Genomic DNA, 27076 nt, shown 5'->3' on the forward strand with positions numbered 1-27076 from the left:
CTGGAGGAAAGCTCCCCCCCTCGCCCGGCTCCCCTAATACATACTTGCATGCTGACACACAAACACACAAAGGTAGCACCGGTGGGGGGTTGGGTTGCCCTGACAAATTACCCACATCCCCGCCACTCTGGTGTCTCAGCATGGGGGAAACTGGATGGCCCAGTAGGAGGCGGGTGGATAAGTGGAAGGTCAGGGATTGAAGCCCAGGAGGGCAAGCAAAGTCCACGCCGTCTCTGTAGAAGATGATGAGACTACGATGCTTTTTTTTTTTTTTTTTCTTCCTTCTCCCTCTCTCTCTCTTTCTCGACTTTAATACCATGTCTACAAGAACATGGTAATTAAGTATGGCTCATTTTAAAAATAGTCTTGGTCTTTCCCAGTTTTAGGCCAAATTCTGGCCAGCTGTTTTTTTCAGCATTCATGTGTAGCCCAAAAGAAAAACAAAACCGTTTTTTTCCCCTCTCTTTTTTGGTCTGGCTCGTTTGTAAGGACATTGGTGTTTTATATTCGACTGGGCCAGAAACTCTGTTTGATGTTATTTTTGCCTTCTTCTGGGGAATGACTTCCACCGGATTTCTGATTGGCTCAAATGATAAAAGCGATACAGATGGCACTTTTTTTTTTTTAAGAGAACTGTCTTATGATGTTAACTTTACATTGACGTGATCACTTTCTTCAGCCTTTCACGTTTTTATGCAAACTCAACTTTTGGTGATTTTTTTTTTTTTTTTTTAAACTCTCAACATTTGATGTGATGGCAGTTTTGTGTTTGACGAGTAGAAGTCAATTTCAGTGAACTCGTTCGACGAAGCTGCTCTGACTTTAGTTGCTAATGGGCTCGCACATGTTATAGCGCCACCTGTTGCTTTGGAGTAGAATTGACGGCCTCCATCTAAATGTGGATATCGACTATCTAAAAAAAAAACGCCTTTGGTGTGGACTGAGACGTCTGGGGGGGGGTTTGAAATATTCCCATGCACCCTAAATCTCTTCAGCCACTCCATCACCACAGTCTGCTCTCGCTGGCGCAGACTTAAGTCAGAGGTGCGCTTGTTTTGTGTGCGCGGACACGCTTGTGCGGAGAGGCAAGAGGGCCGCCGCTCCAGACTGCCGGGAGAGGATTAGGAGTCTGGAATGCAAGACACTCCTTGACCCAGGCGCGACCTTCCCGACTAAATCCCTTGCCCATATCTGTCCTTCATGGGTCATGATCCAATTGGTCGCCCTTTGAGAATGCTGACCCCTCGCGCAACCTCGCCACTCGGTCTGCTTCAAACACGTTGACGTCGAAAGATGTCCGGAAAGTTCTGGAGAATGCATTTTTTGTTGTTGTTGTTCCTCCAGACCTACTTAAAGAAGTGGAAATATCAACATATCACTCTTGTTCTGCATTTCAAGTGTCCATGTACACCTAAAACATAAATGAAGTTGTCCCCCTTTCCACCCTTTAGGAGACCCGGGCGACGTTCCATTTGCGAGCGTGTCGAGCCAGAGTGACGTTAATGGCGGCGGAGAGGAACAAACACATCAGAGCGGCGGGTGAGTGGCAGTGACACTGAGCAGAGAACGAGATGGGTGGTGGCAGGCTTTCTTTCTCTTCACTGGCGTCCCACATGACATGGCTGCCTGGAGAGATGAGAGACAGATGGGTGTCCTGCTCACTATACGGACGCCCGCTTGAATAAAATATCACACTTGTGATTAATTTATATTTCATCTGCATAGTGAGCGGCGCCCTTGTCTCTTTCTTCTCCTGCTGTCTATCATGGTGCGTGGCATGATTGATTTTAACCCGTGCTGATTCAAATGGCGGGACCGGGATGTCGCCTAATTGCCCTCGCTCGGAACCGAGGGGAAAATGGAAAGGGACACATTTTCTAGTCTTGACTTTCATATATTTTTGTATTTATTCATATGCTTACTATCATTTTCAAATCGGTGTAGTAGTCTACTACTTTGATTATTTGGCACAGACGCCTGAGAACTGTCGGATAGATTTCTTCATTTATTAGGGGCGAGGCATTTCGTAGAGTAAAAATACCTTTTAAATGAGTCTACATGTCGTTCATAAGTGACAAGACTCATTTGTTTGAATAGAAGTAAAATTAGCCCATCCATCCGTCCGCCCACAACGATTTTAGCCGACTCGAGGCTCCCCCAAAGTCTTTCCTTGTACAAAAACAAGGAGGAAAAAGCTCCTGGTGTTTACGCTGGCGTGTGTGCAAATCGACACGCGTGCTTCCACTTGAGGCGTCCTGCGTGCGCACCTGTCTCACAGGGTCAAATAAACAGCTGTGAGGAGCCCGCCAGCTCGGCTGACGCCGGCCCTCACCTGTGTCACATCCGCCTGCCAGTGCCATCAAGGTGCGTCAAGAGTCCAATCTGGCATCTCTCCACCCGTGGCTTCTCCGTGCTGCACCTTGCACGCTGAGAAAACAAAAAAACCCGCCCTCCACTTCCTCCTCAAGGCGTCTGTCACTCACCTGTCATTCCCCTAATCAACCCCCCCCCCCCCCCCCCTCTCCTTTCCCCTCCCGCACTGGCCTCTTTAAAGGCGAGGGGGGGGCGGTGGAACTGTCAAAGCGAGAACGGCGACCACTTTGGTCTCGGTCGGAAGTTTAGCAACAACCGAGGGCGTTAAATCTCTGCTTTGGTGTTGAGTGACAGCACAAGTGGAATGGTCAGACTTAAATGCTAATGCTAAATTTAGCCTTATTGAAGGCTCAAATTGGAGTTTTAATGACAAGACGGGTAGTACGTTTACGAGACCGGCCTGGCATCAGCTGCTTGTTGTTTTAGGATGCAAACGGACTATGTTACTGTAGTCTGTAAAAACAATAAGGCAGAATAGGGAGTGTCAAGAAATACATAGTTTTTATGCGAATATTTTTTTTAATAAAATCAAAGACTATATAAAATAAAAAACAAACGACAAAGTCAATATTTTAGAGAATTAATTTTGTATATTTTTTCATAAAATCAAAAAATGTATGAATTAAAGAATTAACTATGAAAAAGTCAATATTACAGAGAATTCATTCTTTATTCTTGGTCACCAGTTCCTGCTACGGTCCGGACTAAAATGGGGAAGAACCCAAAAGTTTCAATGTGTGTTTAAGATCTTAGATAAAGGTCAAGGATGGCCACATAACCAAAATCAGATGATTTCCTTGTTTATTGATCCTCTGCAGGCATCGTGCACAACAGATTTATTGATAGTATCCGCATCGTATCAAGCGTGTCAAATATCTTTTGAACACCGAGCGACACTCACATTTTCTTTCACTTTGGAACCTTGTTGAAAAGAAAAACACCTTTGGGTTTATGAAAAAACGTCGTTGGCCCTCAGGCTGTGTAGCCCCCCTTCCCTCCACAGCGTAGAAAATGTTCAAATGGATCAAATGTCTGGGGGTTCAAAACATCACCAACAACACATTTGCTTCACTTCACACGATGAAATTTAAAAGCAACAACGGGGTCGCTTAGGTTTCGTCCTCGGAAGGTGATAGTTGCCGTGTGTCAACCAATTTTGTTGGTTTTGAGAGCGGACCACTTAAGGGTAGCGAAAAGTTTGACTTCCATTCCCCCCAACGTACGTTACCATCTGTTGCTAGCGCTTCATCCCAAACACTCATCATCCTATTGGATTGCATGAGGATAGTATTTGAACAACTTTTTTTCCCCCCCTTGTCCTTTGAAAAGGGGAAGAAAAGAAAAAAGTGTAGCGAACTCAAGCAGTTGTTGGAAAACATGTCTCTTTCAGCATCACAAATCTCACAGGAGCTGTGGAGAAGCTCTTCCAGCTATCAGTGGCCACCTCGCTGCCTGAAATATTGCACAAATAACGATCAAAGCAGCTCTCTGTGCTGGCCGGGGCCAGACAGTAAATCCAGCCCGCTGAGGGCCAGACAGTGATTTTGTTTCACATTTCCGCCCAAGACACAGCCACATGCACGGAAGACGACGACGACCGAGAAAAAGAAGAAAGTAGACGACTTGGAGGAAAAATAAAAAAGAAAGATAGATAGATAGAGAGAGAGAGCCCTTGGCTGTGACCCAAACTCCAGCCGTATCAGTTGGGCTTTTCTGCCACGTGGCATATGGTACAAGACAAACTGTCAGCGTCGCCCCCCCCCCCCCTTTCCTCTTCCTGCCTTGTGCTTTACTCGGAGATGACAGGAGCAGGCGCACGTTTGTGTCCCAGCAGCAGGCATCAGGCGGGCTTAGTGCTGATTTGGGGGGAAAAGGGGAGAAAGGCAAAGCATCACGCTGCGGCGAGCTGCTGATGGCTCCGCGTGGCCGGGTGAACTGGGTGGGGGGGTGTTCTTACGCCGTAGCTGCGGGGGACAGCACAGTGCCGCGATTGTGCGGAAACTGCAAATTGATCAAATTGTGGAGGCAAGACTTTGGGCCTATTATCTGGGTCATGTCAATGTCTCTCTGGTCTCCATTTGGTCACAAGGGCAAAGTGTGCATTTGATTGCATGCGTGCCCGCCCAAAATAGATGATTTATTTATTTTTTTTCCGCTCCGAGTGTTTGTCGGCAGTCAAAGCTTCACGTGCGTGATGTTTACACCATTCCTTCACTCCAAACAGAGGCACCCAACTTCCAAACAAAGCCTCCATTTACACCCGAGTGATGCATCCCAACACTTTGTCGCCAAAGTGACGTCAAGGCCCTCATATATTGACACTTTTGAAGATTTCTCACGAATTATTACAATTAAAGAACAGAATAACTCCAACGAAAATGATTTTGACAAAAAGCCAAACAGTAATTACATATTTGTTTATAAAAGTGACTAAAATGATCATCAAATATTGATTTAGTCTATTAATAACGAAACTAAGCAGTTTAGAAAAAAATAGTCATCAAAACGAATTGAATTTCAAAACTGTCATGACGAATCCCAAACTATTTCAACTCTGGTACGAACAAAGTTTGTTTGTCTTCCTCGGCGGCTCTGAGGGGACGTCCACTCGCCTATATGCAATCCGACATCTCCGACTCATCTTGCCCTCTCTCCCGCTCCTATCAGGAGTGATCATGGAGCCGAGCCGCAATCAGGCGGCTGTTAGCCTAGCATGCCGCGTGATCGCCGTGGCGACGCGCGTGAGGCCGGCCGCCGTCGCCATTCGACACGGCATTTGGAGGTTGAGTCCCTCCCGGAGGTCATTCCTCCTGGCTGCCAGTAGCTGGTAACCAGAACCAGATCCAATGCCCGCCACCAAGCAGGACGGTTGGGCCCAGTTGTTTGTTTTTATTAGGGCTGAACAATTTAGAAAACTGCTGGTTGACTCGCATGTTATTTACGGCGTCAAATTTATTGCAGTCTTTAATCTTGGGCTATACCGCTCAAAAGGCGCTACGACCAACGGAAACAGCCTAAAAGCGTTTCCAAAATTGCCACTCGGTTTATGATTACACTCTTGTGTATGTGTTTACATCCCGAGCCGTGCAGCTCGTGTCAAACGGCTGCGATGAAAGCGAGGCCGAGACAACCCGATTCCTTGTAAATCAGCGGCGCTGATATTAGCTGTTGAAGCCTAAATGGCCATTATGGATCCTCAACACTCTGACATGTTGTGACCTGCCTCCTTTGGTGAGGTATGCGACGCCGTGTGTGGGAAACGCACATTCGCATGCGTGGCCGCTAGCTAACTGCGCGCGGCGCCGTGTGTGGCCCGTGTTTGCCACCACTTAGTGACAGGTCAGACTCCCATGGTGTGATCAAACAGCAGACACAACTCTCTCCAGTTCCCACAACACTCCGCCTGCTGGAGATTGGACAATAAAAATAAGAGTGGTGGGCTTTCATCGCAGGCTTTAGCCAAAGCCCGCTCCTAGTCTCGCTCACTCCCCAAATGTAAACCGCGCCCGTCTGTGTGCTGAGTGTGGCGCAAGGCTGAATATACAGACACAACCTGCCCTCCCCCCCCCCCTCCCTTTTTGTTTTCATACAAATCTGTCTTATATTAACTCGGGCTTTAATAATATTCATAATCAGGATATGAATATTTTCATACATCTGGCTGTTATTTATGTTGGGTATTGTCTCAAGGGTGCTTAGCGTGGCGGCCGAAACAGGAAATTGGCCCTCAGCTCTTTGTAGGGGACTCGGTGGAAGACGTGGGGATGGGATTTAAATTTTATTTTTTTGTTCAAATTGAATTTTGTGATTGTCAATTAGATTGCAAATTGCAATATTTGATGATACACTTGTTAGGCTTGAAGGAACCTTGCAGCGTTGCTTCATTCTTGCGTGATGCAATAAATTATATTATATAAAAAAAAGAAAGACCTACAAAGCAGCAAAAAAAATATGTAATTACCGTAATTTTCGGACTATAAGTCGCACCGGAGTATAAGTCGCACCAGCCATAAAATGCCCAAAAAAGTGAAAAAAAACATATATATGTATATAAGTCGCTCCTGAGTATAAGTCGCCCCCCCACCCAAACTATGAAAAAAACCGCGACTTATAGTCCGAAAATTACGGTATGTAAATTGAATATATAGAAATATTACAAAAATAATTGCTAATTGCCATAATTATGAAAAATAAAATCATAACAATCCACGCTTAAACATTTAGCTGCTAGCTCTTGTCGCGGCACACTTCACCAGTCTTAAATTTCACAATTCTTTTTATTTACAACTTGTTTCCTTGTAATTTAACTCCCCTTCCTCCTCTGAGTGTGGCCTTTATTCTCTTTCGTGCAAACCCTCAGTTAAGCGTGCTGACACATTGTGGCTCGGTTGTCAGGGTTACAACAATAACACAACCAAAGACTTGGTGAGCCTTTCGATTTTTTTTCTGCCTCCGTTTAAAATTTTGTAAAAAAGAGTGATGTCATCCACCTGTCTGACATACCGGAATGTCAATCTATTGGAATTGGGACAAATGCCCCGTCATTGTCCCGTAATCCCGATGACACTATTGTGCCGTCTGCTTTCCCATCATCCGCTCGGATTTGTGCAAACGGTGCCGATTAGCCGCATCAGACTCCGAGCCGTCGTCGGCAGGCGTCCAGTCCGCCGAGAGGTATTGTCGTGAGGGAGCGACGGGGCGGCGGAGGGGATCCTATCTGCAGTGCCATCAGCCCCGGCCGGCCCCTGCTCGCCACTAATGGAATTGTCCTGCACCCCGGGCTGCGTATTACCATAGATCTGAGGGATAGTCGCACTCCAAGCAGGAGAGCCCGGTGATTTAATAACGGGCCGCTTTCTGACTCACTCACAACACAAGAACATCAAGACGAGCAAGTTCAGACGTATAGCAAATAAATAAACACGGGCTTCCTGCGCAACGGTGTGTGTGTGTTGAAATAAAGCATACCTTTTAGTCTAAAGGTCAGGTCAGCCTTGAAGTGGTTCTTGCAATTTTGTATTTCAAGGCTGTTTCTTAAATGTGACAAAAAATGGCCTGCAATATTTCAATTTGCTGCAAATTCTTGGAGATGCATGTGATGTACTTTATCGGAACATATCAAATGATGCAGCGGGCCAACTTTGGCCTCAGGGCCTTGAGGTTGACCCCTGTGTAGCACTGGGTGAATGCTTTTTTTGTTTCTCCAGCAAAAGTTGCCTTTGAGCTACTACTATACTGGAAAATGTTATTTCCTAAGCCCCCCTGCCCCTCCCTCCGCCATTTGTGCCCATGTTCTTATGCGGCGGCGCTCATAGCGGCGCACTGTACCTGTGTGGCCTCGGCGGGCGGGCGAAGGGCCTCTGGCTCCATATTACGAGCTCCTGGTCGGCGGCGCTGTGAACTCGGCACACACCTCGTGAAGTTACAGCAGGGCGGAGGGCCGCCGGCAAACGGCTCCCTGCAGATTGGCCGGTCTCGGCCACACACGCAAAGATGAAAAGGTGAATCCAGATTCAAACTATTGCAGCGAGCATCATTCAATCCTCAAAGAGGCCGGTCCTCTCCTCCCCATCCTAAATTGGAGAGGTGCTTTAGATTGATGCCTTATCTGCAGCCGACTGGGTGGCTGGCTCGAGTCTCCCTGTCTCTGTCGTGGTAAACACACACACACACATGAGACGTCCTTTTTGACCACCCCGGAGCAACTCGTTGGCTAACTCTTAAAAAGCCCAGGCAACACAATTATCTTTTATGACCTGCCAGAAAATGCTGGCTGTGGGGAGGCTTTGGAGGTCCGCGTTCAGGACCCAACAGAGGAGGAGGGGCAGGTCACAAGAACTTGTCACCGCAGTCCATTCGTGCCACACGGGTGCCCGGCTAATTTCATTTGAGTTCTTTTGCTCTTTGTCTTCCCAGGAATAATTAGATTTTTTTTTTCTGGGTGTGTTTGAATTTTTCTTTTTTATCTGATGTTGTAATGTATACATGTGTTTCGAAAAGGCAGAAATGAGCAGAGAGCTAATTAATTGGTCAGTTCACAGAGCATCCAAAACTCTCGTCAATACGTCTGTGTAGGGATGCAGACAAAAAAAAAAGGGCCAGTTGGCGGCAGTTGTTTGATCCCAGCCGTGAGTCAAGACCAGTCTTTTGTTAGATGCTGCAGCTGCACACTCTTAACAAAAAATGCTTACTCAAACCTAAACTGTAATCTTTCGATAACACAAGCCGAGCACTTTGGTGATGAGAACTGACATAAACAACACAAAACACTGATATGCTCCATACACAGCGGATATGCCTTGGCGCAAACAACCAACCGCAACATTATGACCATACTTGCTTAGTATAGTCGTCTCCAAAACAACCTATGCGAGCCACAGTTGTTCCTCACCGATGATAAAGAATATATGCCTAAGTATTATTATACTCTCTGTCAATCAATGTATTGCTCCATCATTTGCATTCAACCGTGAAATGTTTGGACACAGCCAAAGCAGTGCTATTCGCTAGCCAGTCTATGGGTTTTGCCATGATGCGTTAGCATTAAGCTAAACCGTTGTTGTTTTCAAAAACAGGACTTTCCCTCACCTTAGACACCTGTAACCTGACTGTAATTACAATGCAGAGAGACAAAGCCAGCACAAAATGATAACATAATCCCGTAAAAGTACACTTTAATTAAACATAAACAAACTCCCTTGATGCTTTCAGGTTTTAATATCTGTCTGCAAAAAAGTCATGAGCTCAGACAGTGCGTCACATTGCTTGTACGTTTTCCGTCGTTGCCTTATGTCGTCTCAATTATCTCTGCTCAACTACATGGGTCATTATGGACTACATGTAGCTTTTACCCCCACGAGAAGCTACAAGAATGTCAGCTATCATTGCCCACCCCTCCCCTTCTGCCTCCCCCCTCGGTTCCTCCCGCTGATCTCATTAGAGTGCAGATAGATGCAACGGCTGGCTCCACATTGTCCGTCCAGGACCGTCAGCACGCTGCGGAGACGGCAGGAAGTCGGGCTTAGACTGGAATATACCATTCCGCCGGGAAGACGGGGGGTGGATAAGATCAAATAGGTTTCGATATGAGATTAATTAGTATGATTATTATGTTACTATTGATGGCGCTGTGATGACAGTGTTGGACCCTTTCATCAGAATTGCATTTGTGAATTCATACTGTACATTATAAATTGACACTACCCTGTATGTAAAAAAGTTTAAAAAAAATCAACATCACATGGCACTGTCTTCATAAAATATTTTTTTTATTAATCTCAATTAAATTCCCTGAGTTCTGGAACAGTGGTAAGCATTGTGCACAACCACTGTCACCGGGTCGTCTTGCTGCGGCCCATTGTGTTTATCATGGTCACCATCAGCAAATGCTCCTCTGACCTTTTGTTGCTCTCCACTGGCAAAAATCTTTCCAGATAATATCGCAGATATCAGGAAAGCCGGGGCCTTCACTGAAGGACCCTCATTGTAGTGATGTGTGCATATGGAGGCCGTACGACTGCGGGGGTGAGCGCCGGGTGCCCGTGTTGGCGTATCGTTTGGGACAGGCGGTGTCACGCCAGGGCCGTAACAGCCCCGCTGATCGTCCCTGTAGAGAATAAAGATAAGGAGAGCGTCTGAACACGACGTGTCCCCGGGCCCCGTCTGCCACCGCGGAGCCCGCCCCGCGCAAGCTGGTGTGCCTGTTTACCATCTTACCGGGGGTGCCCGCGCCTCTCTGCACGGACTAGAAATGTCTTGTGAGAAGGGGCAAACGCGCTGTGAAGACGAGAATATGGAAGCTGACAGAAATAAACGCGGGTAGCGGCGGGGCGGTGGGGGGTGGGAGGCGAGGATGCGGCGAGCGACGGGGGGTCCCAAAGTGCTGAGGAGATCGTGCTGGCATGGTGGCCAGAGGCCTTTCAGCTCAACGGGCGCCACTACCTCTCGTTTCGCTCTCTGACGAGATGTACGCTGCTGGTGCTTCCATGCTTGTGAGTGTGTTTGTTTGGCGCACACTGTGCCGATTTTATATCCAACACCATCGTCGGTGTCTGGAAGATATGTTTTTTTTTCAGGGCTGATCCCACTTTGGCTCGCTCCCTTTTGGACGCAGTGCCGTGTTAGCTGTTACTTACTTTTAACTTAGATGTTTAAACATGTAGTATTTATTGTAGCAGCTTTGGAAGCAATGCATATATTCTTTCTCCTCTACGCGGAGTGCTAATATTACAGAAACCTATTGAGTCACTTCCAGTAGGAATAGAATAGGAAGTCTAGGCTCCGAATGACATAAATATATTCAATTTCCCCTTTTCTGAGGCTCCCAGTCCCCTCAGGTTGTCGGCTGCAGGTTTTTTGAGTGTTTCCAGAACCGGAACCAAACAAAAGTGCAGCAGCATTCTATTTGTATGCGTCTCAATTGCCAGGCACATTTCCTGAGCGCCAAAGATCTGCTCAAACTCTGCCGGAAAACGTTCACTGCTGCTCAGGAATATTCTTTTTTCTTATCACCGGCGTGGCTTGATATCGTTCGTCTATGGAAAGCCACAAATTTGTGCGCATGTTCGTTTCGGGTCGCAGCAAGAAGCAATATCGCATTTGTCTAGCTCTTTATCCTACTCTCCAGGGTTGTGTAAAACATGACTTTTTTGCCCAATAATTGCAAAAGTGGATTCCTGAGCGGATATGTAAAGTTAAGGCCGTGTATTAGACGGGATCAGCCTTCATTTCCTGCACTGGAAGATGTTTTCAGTTCTAGGTGGAAATGAGCAGTATTCCAAAGGCTAGAAATGTCAACACATCCGGGATTAAGCCGTTTCTCTGCAGTGGCGCGCTTCCTTCTCAACATATGAGCTACTTTGCTCTCATTCTCCAGAAGAAATCTCGCCGTCTGTTTTCTTTTCTCCCGCACGGAAAGCCCAGCCTTATGGTATATCCTCGCTTTTATTCAGTTTAAACTCTTCCCAGGTGTCAAAGGTGTCTTTATCCGTGATGAGGAATTAAATAAATAAAACATGTTTTGACTTTCTGATATTAGCCTGTTTTGAGGAGGCGGTGCTGCCTTATGCAAATGAGCTGCTCTTCATACTGGCCCCTCCCACTCAAGGGAGTCGGATTTTGATTCCCATGAGGAGATGAAGCTCGGGTCAAACTTCAGTTTTATTGTGACTCACTGAGGAAATGAAAACACTTTTGGTGTGACTCATCGATTAATCTGAAAAATTATGGTCAGCTTTATCGATAACTAAAATAATCATTAACCGCAGCCCTAAATTCAACATAGAAGACTATCAAGTTACCTTTTGAGTATTATGTGATCTGGATAACTGAGAATCCACAGTTTTTTTTAATTTAACTTGTGGCATTAAGTTCAAATTAAATTTGGCAATTTCGCTACTATGCTAACAATGTGTCTCTGTAACACAGACTCTGCTGGCTGTTATTAAGCCTCCCTCACTTTTTCTCCTCTTTCCCACTTCTCAGAGCTTGAAGTTTTTTGGGGGAGAGCAAAGGTTTGGGGCCGAGGTTAAGGGAGAGCGTGGCGGCGCCGATGCAGTAAAGCGATTGTGATTTGTGCCTGCCGCCATCAGCGTCACTCTGCTCAGCTTGTCAGTCCGCGGCAGCGTCAAGGCGGCCGTTGCGGGACCGCTGTCACTAACAGTAATAGATATCATTTCAAAACCATCGCTCCTGCCCGTTGTGTCTGGCTCATGCCACTGGCTGGGGCCCACCTTGGCCATGCTTGGATGGGCCCACTCCACTCACACACACGCGGCGGAGGGGGGGGGCGGGGGGCTCCGGCGCCGGGCTTAACTGTTGGGGTCACAGCCTGATGATATGTAGACATGCATGGATGCTTAACTGGCTAAATGTGTTGATATGGTGGCAGTGCTGGTGGCGGAGGATTCCGCCAGCCGTCATGTGAGACATATTAACATTTTTGGACGACTTTCGATTGGCGCCGCTACCATTTGAACCAACTCGCATAGTAAATGACACGTGTAAACAAACACACTGGGTCACATTGTGCCACCACGCCAATCAGAGCTTCTCTAATGACCATTAACAACGCAGCCGGTGGTGCAAAGAATGTGACATCACGAGTGTCACAGCGCATTAAGCCCACATTAAGTCAAGACTACCTTCAAGACAACCAGGCTCGCTGGCAGTGTGTGTGTGTTTTAATGTCTGCACAATCGTGTATCAGATCTGAATCTTTTCCTAACTTGAAATTTTGGCTTGCAGCGTGACGCAAAATCGACCAGGCGATGGCTTACAACATGAAAAAAAATGTGGGTCAATCACAAATCACGATACCACTTTAATGGAAAAAAAAAAAATTGGTAACGTGTATCAGCAGGTCAGACAAACGTGCAAATAAATGATGCATTTGCGTCTTTGTGTCAGCGCAGGTGCTGGCGACGAAGCCATTGGAAGGTGTGTGCACTGGCTTGAACGTACACGCACACAAAAGCGCGGCTAACACGCGATGTGTTTGACACCCTAAACCGCAGCCCGGACTATAGCTTCTGATGAGCGCTTTAATTTTGCTTTTTAGTTGCACCTGCCGTCGGCGTCCGTTTCTTTTCATTCTTATGTGTTTGCACGCTGACGATCTTTGTGCTAACGGGGGCGTGTCCCGCCCTCGAAAGGCTGGGCCTTCTTTATGTTGTGTTAATGACGCGATGAAGATGTTCCGCATTGTTGACACGCCGAGGCCTAATGTGTGTGCGTGTTGTGTTTGACAACACGTTTTTGTGGATTCCCAGCACTCGAGTGGACCGTAAGCAGCTCTGATCACATGATCAGATTAGAACAAGTCAATGTGATATATTTCCTATAAAATATTGGGGGAAAAAATCAAAGTAGCTTGAATAAAGTTATTGTCATCAGCAAATAAGTGTCAAATGTAGTAGTAACTTTTTTAAGATAGCCCAAATCTTCCAATTTTTAAGGGGATCCAATACTGGGCTGAAAATGACAGTTTTGAAAATGGTTTGGACAATGCATGACATGCAAATGTTTTTATTATGCAATATACCTCGTTAAATCTATAATATAGACTGGTTTCGTTTATTTTTATAAACGTGACTAGCCATGACGCGTGCTAGCTTGATGCTGAGCAACAATGTGTTTGTTTACAGCCTCGGAATAATCGTATTATAAAATTGCCTCTGAATCGAATTTGATTTCCTTTATGAAGTATGGTGTTGTAATTCTCAACTCTGTGATTTTCTTCTAAAACTCTTGTAACATTCCAATGAACGAGGTCAGTTGAAATCGATAAGACGGACAACTAGAATAGAGGGACCAACACCGAGCTGACAAAAAGTGCTTAGCACGCTGTGCCACTTTGCCTTAGCTGCCCCCCCCTACACACACACACACACACACACACACACACACACACACACACACACACACACACACACACACACACACACACACGCACACACGCACCCCCCCTCCTCTACCATGCTCTCGTCAGCTAATTATCCAGAATTAGAATCTTCTTTCACACCAGTGGTGTCAGGGCGCCTTAGCTTGAGCTGTCAAGGCCCCTCATGACTGGGTGCTAAACTCATGACAGTTGACGAGTGCGAAGGGACGCAAAGCTAATTGTAAGTGAAAAGCTGGACAGCACTGATGGCATGGGGAGGGGAGGGGAGGGGGCGGAGGCGGCGAGGTGGAGGGCTTTGTGTTTTTCCGTTTGAGGACGGAGGATGAAGAAGGGATGTTTGTTTATGTGTTTGCAGGTGGAAAAGAGGACGCCCATGTGAGCAATGAGGAGAGATGGATGGAGGAGATGATGGTGGGAGGGGCAGGGGCGGCCAAGGCGCCTCGCCTCGCATTGCCCCAGAAAAGAGGAGGAGGAAGCCATGTGTGAAGAAAACAGGTAGGTGTGATGAAAGACAACAGCAAATTCTTTCTTTCGGGGCATGTCGGCCAACATCTTCCTCATCGGTGCTCATGGCCTGGGACCACCTGCTTGTGTGTGCGTGCGAGTGTGTGGACATATTTAAATTTGGCTTACTTGCTTTTTTATGTATATCATCACTTTGATGCTTGAAGCCAGCACATTTTTATTCAGTGTGGACATGTTTACACCAGGAGCAATACTGTAATAAATAATTCAGCATTTTGGGGATTATTAAAAATATATTTAATATTTAATATATACAGTATATATATTATATATATTTAATATATATACAGCATATACATATATATATATATATATATATATATATATATATATATATATATATATATATATAATAATTTTATATTCATTCAAATTTTCGGGGGTTGATTCCTTGCCAGGCCAAATGAAGTGTGTCACCTTATAGGCAACTCTGTGGGGGGGAGGAACAAATATTTGAATATTTTGCTGCTATCCACCACCGCTTTGCACCAACACATTAAGTTGCGTTCCTTCTTTTCTCTTGAGTGATTTGGAAATTATGCCATTTATTCCTCCGTGCAAAAATAGCGCCAATGATAATTCATTGTTGTTTTAGTGATTAAAGCCTTTCCCTTATAAATCCGGCGGGGCTGTTGACCTTCCAAATGTTCGTGTTTGCCGCCGAAGCTAAAGAGGCAGACGGCGGGATTCAGCAGTCAGCCGACAGCCTCCACTCCAACGCTACTTTGGAGCACTTGAGGACTGGAAACAGCTTTTCTGCAACTCGTGTAGATTTGCGTTGATTAGGCCTCGGCTGGCTCGGGGAAAGTCCGTGCGGAATAGGCCAGGAAGCTGTTTGGAATTGGACGTTGTTCCGCCCCTCTTGTCATTACCCTCCAGCTCTCACAAAAGGGCCCAAATCTCCCAGTGCCTTTGAACCCCTGTTTGGAAATGAAAGACATGTCCAATGGAGGTTCTTTTCTTATTCTTCTATTTTTTTTTTTTTTTTAGCAGACAAGCGTAGAGAGAGGGGAAATGGAGGAGGAGGGCCGGTGGAAGTGGGGCAGTTAGGGGGGAGGCGCTGGGCTTTACAGACCCATTTTTACTTATGCTCCTTGGTTTTCTTCCGGCCTTGAGCCGCTATAGAGGGAAAAAAAAAAATGCTGGGGTTGGCAGAGGACGAGAGTGAGAGAGGAGGGGGCTAAAAAAAAAAAAAAAAGAAGGGAAGCCAGAGCTAAAGGATAAGATGAGAAAGAGGGTTGTCTGGAGCCAGCTGCTGGAGAGGTTAGTTGGAGATTTCCAGCCATTAACCCCGAGCCCAGCCAGCTCGGCCACTTGAGGCAGACAAGGGCCCGGCCGGGGCCCGACCGGAGCCCCGCTATGAAAAGGGATCGGGGGGGGGGGACCCAGCTTGATCTTGTGGGGAAATTGTTTACAAGTGGGACCCTCAACTCCACAATAGGCAAGCGCACAAGAGAAGAGAGAGAGCGAAATAGTTGAGTGAAAGAGTGAAACAAATCTTCCAAAGCACGGGGGCAAAAGTGAAAGAGCACGGAGCGAGAGTGATTAAGGACGGACCAATGGGGGCTTCTGGCGGGTGCTGTCGATGGGAGTTTGGAGGGGGGGCGGCGTGCAGTGATTTTGACACAATAAGTGGAGGGCCTATTGGGATGGAGGGTCCGAGGAGGAGGGGGCCTCTCGTTCTCTTTTCAAAGGCAGGATAAACAAGGAAATGAGTCTGTAATCATTTCCAGAGATTGCCTTCCTCCTTTGCGTCTCCTCTCGGGCCTCCTCCACCGGCCCGTGTTCATTAGCGGCCCGCGGCCCGATTAAAGGCTTTTTATTTATTTTTTTAAACGTCTGTTGGACAGAGAGCCAAAGTGAGGACCGCCGTACGTAGTACTGCCCCTTTTCCACTGCGTGGTACCCTCTTCATTCAGCACAAGTGGGTACTAACAGGTCAGTTTGACCTTTGGGGATAAGGCAAGAAATGACAAAAATGAAAGGATGATATTTTAGCTGTACCAATCATTCAGTTATTGCTTATTATTGGTGCAGGTGTACCTAATGTTGTGGCCAGTAGGTTTTAGAATAATTGCTTAAAAAGTATAACAAATTTGCCCTCCTCCCATTTGCTTTTGACCTCATTCGCTCGGATCATGAATCAGCAGTGAGTTCCTTCAAAAAAATGTCTCCACCCCCGTTTTGCGAGGGGGTGAGAGCGGGCTCAAGATAAAGGTAGAACGGTGAATAAATCACGCGCGCAACAACAACAACAAAAAGAATGTGACGTGAGCGTGCCTTTAAAGCAAAAGGAGAACTGAAGAGTTTCGGCGCAGGCCTTTCCCCCGCCGGGAGGAAGTTTTTTTTTTTTTTTATTGGTTTCATATGACACGACAGAACCTTTTTAAGATGTTGTAGACGCACTGGTAAAAAGGCGTCTGCCCACCCCTGCATTAAGTGCCCCTGTGATCTCCGCCATATTTATAGGCACTGTCTTGTGTCACATGGCTTCCATTTCTTCACTTGTTGAGACCCCCTGTGGCTGCTTTTACAAGCTCAGGTATGAAGGGGTCACGGGCACCCCGGCGGGCGCCCAGTCAGGGCAGGCAAGAATTAAAAGCTTTGCTTCACCGTTAGATCCGAAATCAGCCGGGACAGAAATACATCAAAATTTAAAATTATCCGTCCAGTCCAGACCGGGTGTTAAGACAGGGGCAAGTTGGGGACGTCTATCTCTTCTCCCTCCCGTCATCTCCATCATCTCGGCCATGTGGTGCCGTGCGTTTGGTTTTAGTGTGCCCTAAAAACACACTGTTAAAGACACTTTTAACGGTTCCTAAAAGCATTTTTTCTCTCAGGGCTTTGGCACTTTAATCTACTATTGGGTTTCACGTGCGGTAGGGCACACCTGGGGAGACAGATGAAATAAGATGACTTTGGAGAGCTCACGCACGTCGTCCGGTCCTTGTAAAAGACGGAAAAAAAATGAAGGAAGAGAGACCTAATCAGATTTATTGTTTTAATCATAGTGAGGAGGTGTCGGCCTTTCTTTGGCACGAGGCCTTTATGACCTCACAAGCATCTCGAGCCGTGGTCCTTGTTGCATCTGAGTAGATGTGAAGGGCAAAGATTAAACCCCGGGCTGCCCTGTTTAATCTCTGCGGCTGCTCCCCTTAAATGGCTGCTGCTCACTTCTCGCAATGCAAATGAAACGATGAGAAGAAGTTTGACCTCTGCCAAGGACTCACAAGAAGATTGCCAGACCCCCCCCCCCTTTTTTTTAAAAAGTTTTTCTGGATAACTAGCTAGTTAACTAAGTAGCAGACGCTATCCAAATATGCAGTTAGGTACAGTAAAATACCCCAGCGGTAAAATTAACATATAGACTTTATTAATGAATAATGTTCATTTTAGAGCAAGTCCAAAACTCAACATAGTTTCGCATCACAGTAGGTGAGGCGAAATTTGCATTTTGTGCCTCATTAAAAAGCAACGAAAAGCAAAACTAAGCGCCAGCTGGCGTCGTGCTTTGGCTAGCTACTAGTACAGCTGCTAACTACGTAAAAATAAATAAAATGGTTCATTCGTTGTATATTTCTATTCTTTATTAAGATGCTTTAAAAGTGAAATGTAGTTCCTTAAATTAATCAACTAACTCTCCAAACTGTTCCGTGTTGATTTTTTGGGGTGGGATTTTTTTTTTCCCCTTCCTTTTTCGAGCCTTGAAGTTGTCTGTCTTGGTCTCTGGCGCTTTCAGCCAGCTGCTGTGCATCCTGACAGACTTCCCTCTGGTTCAGGAAGAAGGGGTCACCGTGGGGTCAATTCCAAACATGACGACAAGGCTCACACAGAGCAAACGAGAGAGAGAGAGAGAGAGAAAGCGAGCGAGGGAGAGAGGCCTCGCCTCTGTCCGACCTGCTGTTAAAAAGATTTTTATTGGATCTTTTCCACTTTTGAAGTGGAACCAAGGAGTAAAATTGCTCTTATCTTCTTCCTGTCCCTTTTCCAGAGACGGGGGAATTTTTTGGTGCAAGAGTTAAAGGGAAGTATGAATTTCACGGATGTCAAAGGGCAGGTTCAAAAAAAGAGTTGCGATTCATTTTTATGTGTACATATATTTTTTTATCTGACAATTGAAATACAGCTGCTGATCTGGTTACATTGCGGCTTGGCTGTCGCAAGGGCCCGGTTGGCAGTTTCAGAGCCGAAAATTGCTTCTTGGCTTTACTTCATTTTTTTATGACTCAAAATATGTCATTTCGAAATTCAAAGCAGGTAAACATGCTTATTTTTTCTTGACCAAAGGACGATTAAAAGAAATATCTAAAAAAAAAAAAAAACTATCCTACAAGATTGTGGAACATTTTAATTTGTCTTGCACAGAGCAGGAGGCAGCTTGAGTGGATTTTGGCTGCAGCATGCTCGTAAAATCAAGATGCATTTAATGCCGTACCAATAACACAATATCCCATCAAAAAAAGCACATGCCATACTGTTGCTTTCATTTATTAGATTTTTTTTGGGGAGGGCGGGATTGATTTGTCTGAGATTTTGGAGTGGGTGGTTGATCATCTCAGGAGCCAAGAGTGGCCACATCTGTGTGATGAACGCCATCTCGTACTGTAACTGCTAAGCCTCCGTGATTGGATCGAGGAATCCATTACGCTGGGCACTTGACCAGCGTACGACTGCTGTACCAGCTGTACTGCAGAAGTCCAATCAGAAACTTTTGTACGGGAGAAAAATGGGATTCATACACAGATGATCACTTTAAATCTGTGCTACAATAAGATATAGAATTTTATTTCAGGGTAACAAACTTGATGTTTTGGTCTAAATGAACCACTGTGTAATGTTTGGAAATCCATCCAATGAGGTCATTTACATGTCACAAATTTGCAATGATATTCATTGTAGGCTGTGTTGTGAGTGTCTGATCCTCCCTATTGGTGATCTCTGTTGATGGGATTGGATTAGGCGAGATCAGATTAGGGATTGTTTGGCCTAAACATTTAGTATGACGCCACAATCTGGTCATCTACTGGCGCCCTTGGCACAAAAGGTATTCAGTCTCCTTTATTTTTGTCTGATAAAAGTTAAAAACTTGCGGAGCAACTTTCTTTTGTTTTTCCATTTGTTAGCTCGCGGTTTACTTTCTGTTTTCTGTTCCATTGATGAAATACATTCGAAATGGATGGTAGGGAGTTAACATATTTGAATTATGGCTGGGGGGAAAATTATGTCATGATTCAAAATGTAAAGGAAAATAAATTGCTCGAATCGAAGTGAAATAATGGAGAACCACATATTTTTTGTTTGGCCTTTCGTTTGTTGGCTAACTCGCTATTTCCTGGTTCACACACACTGACAAATACAAATTTGGCCATCAATTTGTTAGCTAGCAGGTTACGTCCCTGTTGATGGAAAAACATATTTTGGAATAGACAGAAGAAAAAGAAAAGAAAATACAAAAAACAAAAACCTCTACGAAAAGAAATATCTATTTGTTGGTCTCTTCGACAGACCTTTCCAAATACAAATGACATCAAAAACATCAGCAGGCGTCCTTGCCCAGAGTCGTCCTCATCTCTCGGCAGCCAACACTATTTCATCCTTTACACAAGATGACAGAACACAAGTTAAAATGATAGAAATGTCAATTTTAAGAGTATGATCCAATTTATGGTCTTTGATGGCAAAACTTTACAGGCTGGCCCGCCTCCAGCAGTCTGGCCCGGTCCAAATAGCTTGAAAGCATCTGTAACTTACATACTTGTAAATGAAATGTGTAAGTCGCTGAATTAAAATGGAGCGTGCGGGGTCATGTTTTGCAGCTCGCTCTCCCGCCGTATACACGGCCAGCACACAAAAAGCGCGCACTTTGAATCAATTCTCGTCTCCCCTATCAATCCATATCTGGATCGTTTGGCCCGGTGATGTGAATAACTCGGCGACGGGCTTAACGGCAACCCAATCCTTTATATATTTCACTCGTGTCAAAATGTCAGAATGAAGTGCTGCCCGCTCGCACTTGGCCAGTTTCTCCTTTCCTTTCCTCTCGGAGGAGTGTAGCTCAGGTTTCATTCGTCTGTCGATGGGGCAGACAAGCGAGGGCGAGCCGTTGCCTGGTTTGTCATGCAACGCTGCTATTTTCAGCCAAACTAATTCCCCAGAAGGGCTTTTTCCGCCTTTAATAACGCCCTGACAGTCGAGGTGGCAAAAGTAGTCACACTCTGTATTTAGAAAAGGAATACAAGTCTTAATAACCATCGCCTTTTTCATTTATAGTCCACTAACTTGCCACGATGACTATATTGTGAGGTTTCTGCGGAAAATATCCTTTACATGTGGTCAATTCTGGAACCGGTCTGCTGCTTTGCATTGCGGCGTCATGTTAAGATGGGTGACAAGATGGCGCCAGCGCATGTCACTGTCCAGACTGTTTTCTACGGTTTTGAGGATTCTGGAATCTACCAAACGGGGCCACTTAATAGCAGGCTTGTTTATTTGAAACCCTTTTTTTTTTTTTTAAGATTTTTCATTTTTGTTGCCTGTGTTTATAAGACCCCAATGTGGCAATTGTTGAAGATATGCTAAGCAAGATTTTCGTCACATTTATTTTTTAAATTTATTTAAGAAAATATATATATATTTATTTTTTTTGTATTTCGTTACTTGCCACCGACACTGACATGGAGCCAGTGGGCGTTCTCATTCCGCGGGAATTAGAGTTGCAGGTGCCTCATTCAAGATGCATCAGCACTCAGGTAACCGGCAAAGTGTAATTAGTTGTGTCCCTTATCCCCGTCAAAGCTGCCGGCTACTTTCTCCCCTTCACCGTAAGCTTTGGCACGAGTGGCGGAGAGGGTCAACGTTTAATAATGAACAGGTCGAGCCGGCTGTAACGGATACGGGCACCTGCTTTATGCATCAGTCAATTACCTAATTAGAACTCTCCCACAGGGGAAAGCTAATACCTCATCCCGGAGTCGGAAGACGAGCCCCTTTCCATGTGAATGGAGGCGCTCGCTAGACTAACAGATACCTGTGTGTGTAGCCGCGGCCCGAGTGTGTGTGCATGCGCTTTTGCGTGTGAGAACAAGAGGGAGGGGGCGCGAGGTAGGCTCGCTGCTCTATTTCTTAGCGCGGATCAGGTACCAAAGGACGCTCATGGGAAATTGGGCTCTATACCAGCGCGATCCAATAACAATCCATGCCGGGCCCAGCTCCTCGCACCCCGTCTCGGCCTGTCGTCATGCGGCCGGGCGAGAGAAAGTGATTCATGGTAAAAGAAAAATGGGGGTTTCCAAAAATGTCTTTGGATGATATCAAAATATTCACGCAATAGTTGGCGCCTCGCAGTTCCGAGTGTCCGGGTTTGAATCTCGGCGCTGGACATCCTGTGTGGACTTTGCACGTACCACGTTCCAAAAATAGACGAGCCGCAAAACCCCCTGCCTGTTTTGCTGAAAGTCATCTTAGGTTCGTTGAAGACTCTGAATTGTTCACCCGCGATTCGAACGAGGACGAACAAAAAAAAAAAAAAAAAGGATTTTTTGAGGTTTTTTGTTGATTGAGGTTGTAATGAATGAGACGTTGAATATAGATGCATCATTGTGAACACCGACGGCGAGAAAGCAGGAAAGGGCCGAGCGGACCTCGCAATTCGAGACGGGACCGGTAAATAATACGACGAGACATTTCTGCGAGCGCCCGACACCGCGGCTTAGCTGAAGCTAACGACCAGCTCGGAGATAATCATGGCCACTCATCGGCTATGATTAAGTCACAGATTTTAGCCCCGGGAGGATGGAGGCGGCAAAGGGGTGGGCGAAACTTCACAAAAAGAGAGAGCAGATGAAAGGTTAGCTTTCCGGTGTTAGCCCATACATTGACGTTTAAGCTCCGCCCCTGACTCATGACCTCTGCCCCATTGATCTCCATCATTCAAATGCTAAACAACTCAGTAACATCCAACAATGCAGCAAAATATTTCTTTTTGTCCCAACATCAACCTACTAAATTCTACAATCGGGCTTCTTAAATGCGATGGGTCAGTACGCTAACGACTGCTGTACTTCCATAAGCTCTGTTCTTAAGTCGCAAGGTATGAATTAATAATCTTGTTGATCCTCTCTAATTGTTCCCACTGTCTTGGCCTCTACTTGTCGATGAAAAAGCGAGAGCCGCCGCCCACAGTTACCAGAAGTGTAAGACAAGAATGTGGCCTGCCTCAGCGAGAAATCCCAAAGTGCTTGGCGAGTCGTAGCTGCTAATACAGCTAATGCAGTAATGTACGGGCCGAGGCGATTAATGAGAGCGCTCTGCCTCTGACATCTCAGACACCCTAATGTTGCTGCAGCGTCTCTCCGGCCGCGCTTTAATCCATCACTGGCCCCCGTAACCCAATTACGGCCTGACGCTTTACTTTAAGCCCCCCCGTCCTCCTCCCTATGCTCGGTCCTTCACACACATCTGCAAAAGGGCAAACAGGCGCACACGCTTTTATATAGATAAGTGGGTTTGAGTGTGATCGGACAAGCGTGTTTCGCCGGAAAGGACATTTGGGCAGGTACGAACACACTGGTGGATGTAATTTGTATGTTACTCTGCCCAAAAATATTCATTCGGGAGCAGAGTATTGATAGATTTCAGTTTCTAGCCACTTAGCATGTCACAATGCTAACTCTGCCCCTAGTGGTCATGGTTGCTAGCTTCACTTGCTACATTTGCTGCAAACTTAGCGTCAGATGGCCTCGATTGAAACATTGTCCGACAGTTCGCTGGCGTGCGGGCACTTTGGGCCGGCCTTACCGTCACAATCATTCTAATTAAGCAAGACGCTACGCTAACACGCTTCATTCCCAAAGGGAGAGGCAGCGTTTCACCAGACGTCTCCTGCAACATTTCTGATTGGCCTTGAAGGTGCTGATACTTGACATCAGAACCACGCGGCGCTCCAAGGTCGCCCCGCCGCGACTCCGCTGCCTTCCCGCTCGCTCTGCAGCCGTTATGTCACATGCGGAGCGAACCGAGCTGTCAATGGAGAGATCTACGAGCGGGCCTCCTCTAAATCAGGTGCATTGACTCCTTAAGAAGTACTGGAGGAGCCTACTTCAATTAGCCACTCCCAACAGCAAATTAACTTAAATGTACCCGCTCAATAAAGTTCGAGACGATCATTTGCATGTCAATGTCGCTTTCCTCCCTCAAGGCCTTTTGCGGACGTTCAGCTGACCCGGGCAAATTCTGCCTAGTAGCCAAAAAGCCAAGTGTCCAAATCCCGGTAATTGCTATATTTTCAGAGGAACTACTGGTTCAGGCTATTTTAGTTAGATCGAAATGGTTCATTCGAAAAGTATCATGTCATAGAGCACAATTCCCACTAATTTGTAGTGAGAACATCCTCTTATGCTTCACGACCTTGAACAAACTGTCATTTATGAGCTATTTCTGGTGGGGAATTTTCTGGACACCAAGACACAGTCGTTGATGTGTTATCCTGATTAGAAAGAAAAAAAACACAACGGAACAAATGTTGACCGGAACCGTGGGAACATTTTGCAATGAATGCTGGAACAGTGGCTCATTCTTATTTTTAAAACAGCCAGCAAGCACTGAGTTCTCATATATCTCCATGTCCTTAAATCACTTGTTTGTTAGTTTGCAGACAAGTCGGGTGCTTCACGAAGATAAATATTACTTATGGACCGATGATGTCATGTAATGTAGGTCTAATTCAATCATCTTAGTTTTGTCAATTCTGGATGATTGTGAGCATACACAGTTGTCGTCGGGCAGACAATTTTTTTTTTTTGCTAAAATCCAACTGGAGTGAGCTGGTGAACGATTTTGAAGAAAAAAAACAAATAAATTATACATATATAGGCCTAGATCTGAATTTGATTAATTGTTCAGCTCTAGTGTAGCTTAGGAGACTATTAAATGCGAGAGGCCAAACTGAAAGGATCAACAATGAAAAGACATCCATTTTGACTATCATGCTCCCGCAGAACAGGATTATTGCTGTTCCTCTCCAGCGGAAGGCAAATCTCTTTTGTGACGGATTGGGATGATGGCGAGTGTGCCCACCTATCGCTAACCGCACTGTCCCGCCTCCTTCTCTCCCGCAGCCAGCCGAGCAGCCCCCGGGCCTCCTCAGCATCAGATGTCAGCCTCCCGGAGTCAAAGTAAGTCAGACAAACATGTAGACCGGACCTCCGCCGCATGCTCAAGTGCTATAAGTGCCCGGGAGTCGTCTTACAAGAAACACTTATTGCATTTTGTATTGAGCATGATGTTATGAAAAATTAATTTGGCGTTGGGGTGCCTCTGTCTCCATATCCAGTCTGCCTGTGCGCGAGTGTGTGTATGAACCTCGGAGTGCACCCGAGCCGCTTCTCGCCCGCATTTCGACACGTTTACGTGCAAGTGAGGAAAAGGGCGTGCAAATTCGGTCGGAGGCGCTACGATGCATCGTCACATACGGAAAGGACAGCTTGGCATCTCCAGGGACGTCCAAGTGGGATTCCCAGTTGTACTAATGACAATAGTTACTGCTCAGACTTCCGTCCATTTAGGGCTCCAATTCCCACTGCTTAGGACACGTATTGACTTCACTATTGGCAAAACACTAGCCAAACAACGAGCCAAGTACGATAATATGCATACACGTGGAAGAAGGAGCAGCTGAGCCAGCAGATTATGATTCTTTTCAATTTAACGTCCCCAAAAAATCCATGCTTCGGACTTTGAAAAGCAATCTCTTTTTGCAACCCCCTCCTTTTTTTTAAGCAAATAACATTAATTCGACCAACCTGTACTTTTTAAATTGTGCTGGATTATTTCAAGTAGATCAAGAGAAATCCCATTAAAAGGGATTGGGCACAGATACACTCCATTTTGAAATATCTCAAATCTGAATTTTGGTATGGAACAAGATTAGGGGATTTGAAGCCCCTCCCCCCCCTTTTTTTTTTTTTTTTTTACCCAATTTTAATGAACATTTTCAGCCTCAGTTTGCTGTATTCATGGACTGTTGCGAGTCATGGCAAACAAGATGGCGTTTATCTCATTACCCTTGAGGCATTGGAAGCCAGGAATCAACAACAGGTGCATTCTGCAAGTGGCCGCTTTACTTAAAAGTGTGTGAGATCATTAACGGCAGAGTCGGAGCTGGAAATAATATCACCGTGCCCCTGGGGACTGCTGCTTTTTGACCCCGGAGGGCGAGTGCAACATTGGCACCGACTCATTTGGGTCAAGTAGCGGAGGGAGGGGGACGTGGGGGGGGGGGGCCCGTTTTTGTCGAGATTTAGGTGACCAAAACTATAAATCTTCTCCCTATTCATCTGCTTCAAGTCTTTTCAGTTTGGCTAAAAATAAGCTTCACGCCGCTTGAGACGTTGATGGATGGACTGTGAACTCCTGACCCTATAAAATGTAACAAGAAAGGCTACCGCCGCACAGCATGGCGCAGGTCAGAGGTCGCGATATTGAGTTCACAAACACGGGTTTTCATTCTCGACGCCCACGTGTGTGCCTCTACGCCAAACACTAACTTGCGCGTCATGTTGCCGACAGATGATCATTTTGATTCTCAGTCATAGGAAATACACATAACAAAAATAATATATATATTTATGTATTGGGCGGCATGTCAACTTATTTTATTTAAGTACCCATTCACACAAAACCAACAAAAGACGACAGGAGAAATGCGCTTCGTGTTAAAATGATTGAAAATAACGCCCTAGACAATTAGCTAGCTAGCGGGCTAGCAATAGCGTTCAAATGCTGCCAAACAACACAGTTAACAGTTTGTCAGTCAGCTGTGCTTTAGCGGTTTTATGTTGCTGTTATTGGCCATTTTGTTGTTTCTTTAACTATTTCTTGTTTTGACCTAAATAGAATTTCTCGTTTGGAGTTTTAGCACCACCTGCGGCTTTGGTATGTCCCCGAGTGAGCCGTATCTCACCCAAAGTGGTATGATTTTAAAAATAGCCTTCGCTACATCAACGACCCCCTGACAACACAGCGTTTGCCCTCTTACAATAATCTTCATAACATCCTTTCCTCGTCTTTTCCCTCGCGTATTCCTGCTTAGTTCCACCACAGCGGAGATGGCTTAACCCCCTCGTTCCCACTCATTGACACCCCGAGGGGGAACGCGATAGGTCAATGTCGTGTGAGTTGTTGTAGCGTCTCCCCACCTCGTCTGCCTCCATCCCGCCTCGGGCATGGCAAGAGCCGTCGCCTGCCCCTTCTTCACGAGCGTGGGACGGCCACCAATAATAAACATGTTGGCTGTCAGGCGAGAAGACGCCGGGCAAGCTCGCCTCGCCCTGGCGTCGTCTCAGCGTTCGTCTCCGCTGAGGTGTCGGGGCAGGCGAGCGTCAAGGTAGGCCGAGGCTCCGGCAGAGTTTGAATTTGTAATATCAGCCCGAGCAAGTCAAAGCGCTCGGAGGCGAACGGCCAAAGACGGAGTTAGCGCGCGCGCGCGTTAGTGCGTCTTGGCTCTGTGTCTCAATGACTTGGGAAAAGTGAAGCGTCATTTCCATATTTGTATAACTAAGGAAATCTGAATCAGAATCATCTTTATTGGCCAAGTATGTTAAAACACACAAGGAACCTGTCTCTCGTTGTTGGACTCACTCGAGTGCAGTGGTGTATTGAGATACGAGTGCCCTGCCAGGCCACACACGTGTGTGTGTGCGCACGTGTGTGTGTGTGTGTGTGTGGATAGAGAGAGAGAGCACCCTCACATCACTATCCAAAATAACATTCAATTTAGTA

At 46.0% G+C, this 27076-nt stretch overlaps 1 long non-coding RNA gene across 2 annotated transcripts in view; it reads left to right on the top strand.

Annotated features, from left to right (window-relative positions):
- The window catches only part of LOC119130965, a 73350-nt gene that overhangs the window by 34222 nt on the left and 12052 nt on the right, over positions 1-27076 (top strand). For both annotated transcript variants that reach the window (XR_005099567.1, XR_005099566.1), the window contains 3 exons: positions 1452-1539; positions 14130-14269; positions 24415-24471. This is a non-coding gene — a long non-coding RNA (uncharacterized LOC119130965). The remainder of the gene's footprint in view (positions 1-1451; positions 1540-14129; positions 14270-24414; positions 24472-27076) is intronic.

This window comes from Syngnathus acus, chromosome 12 (genome assembly GCF_901709675.1).
Source record: "Syngnathus acus chromosome 12, fSynAcu1.2, whole genome shotgun sequence".
Lineage (NCBI taxonomy): Eukaryota > Metazoa > Chordata > Actinopteri > Syngnathiformes > Syngnathidae > Syngnathus > Syngnathus acus.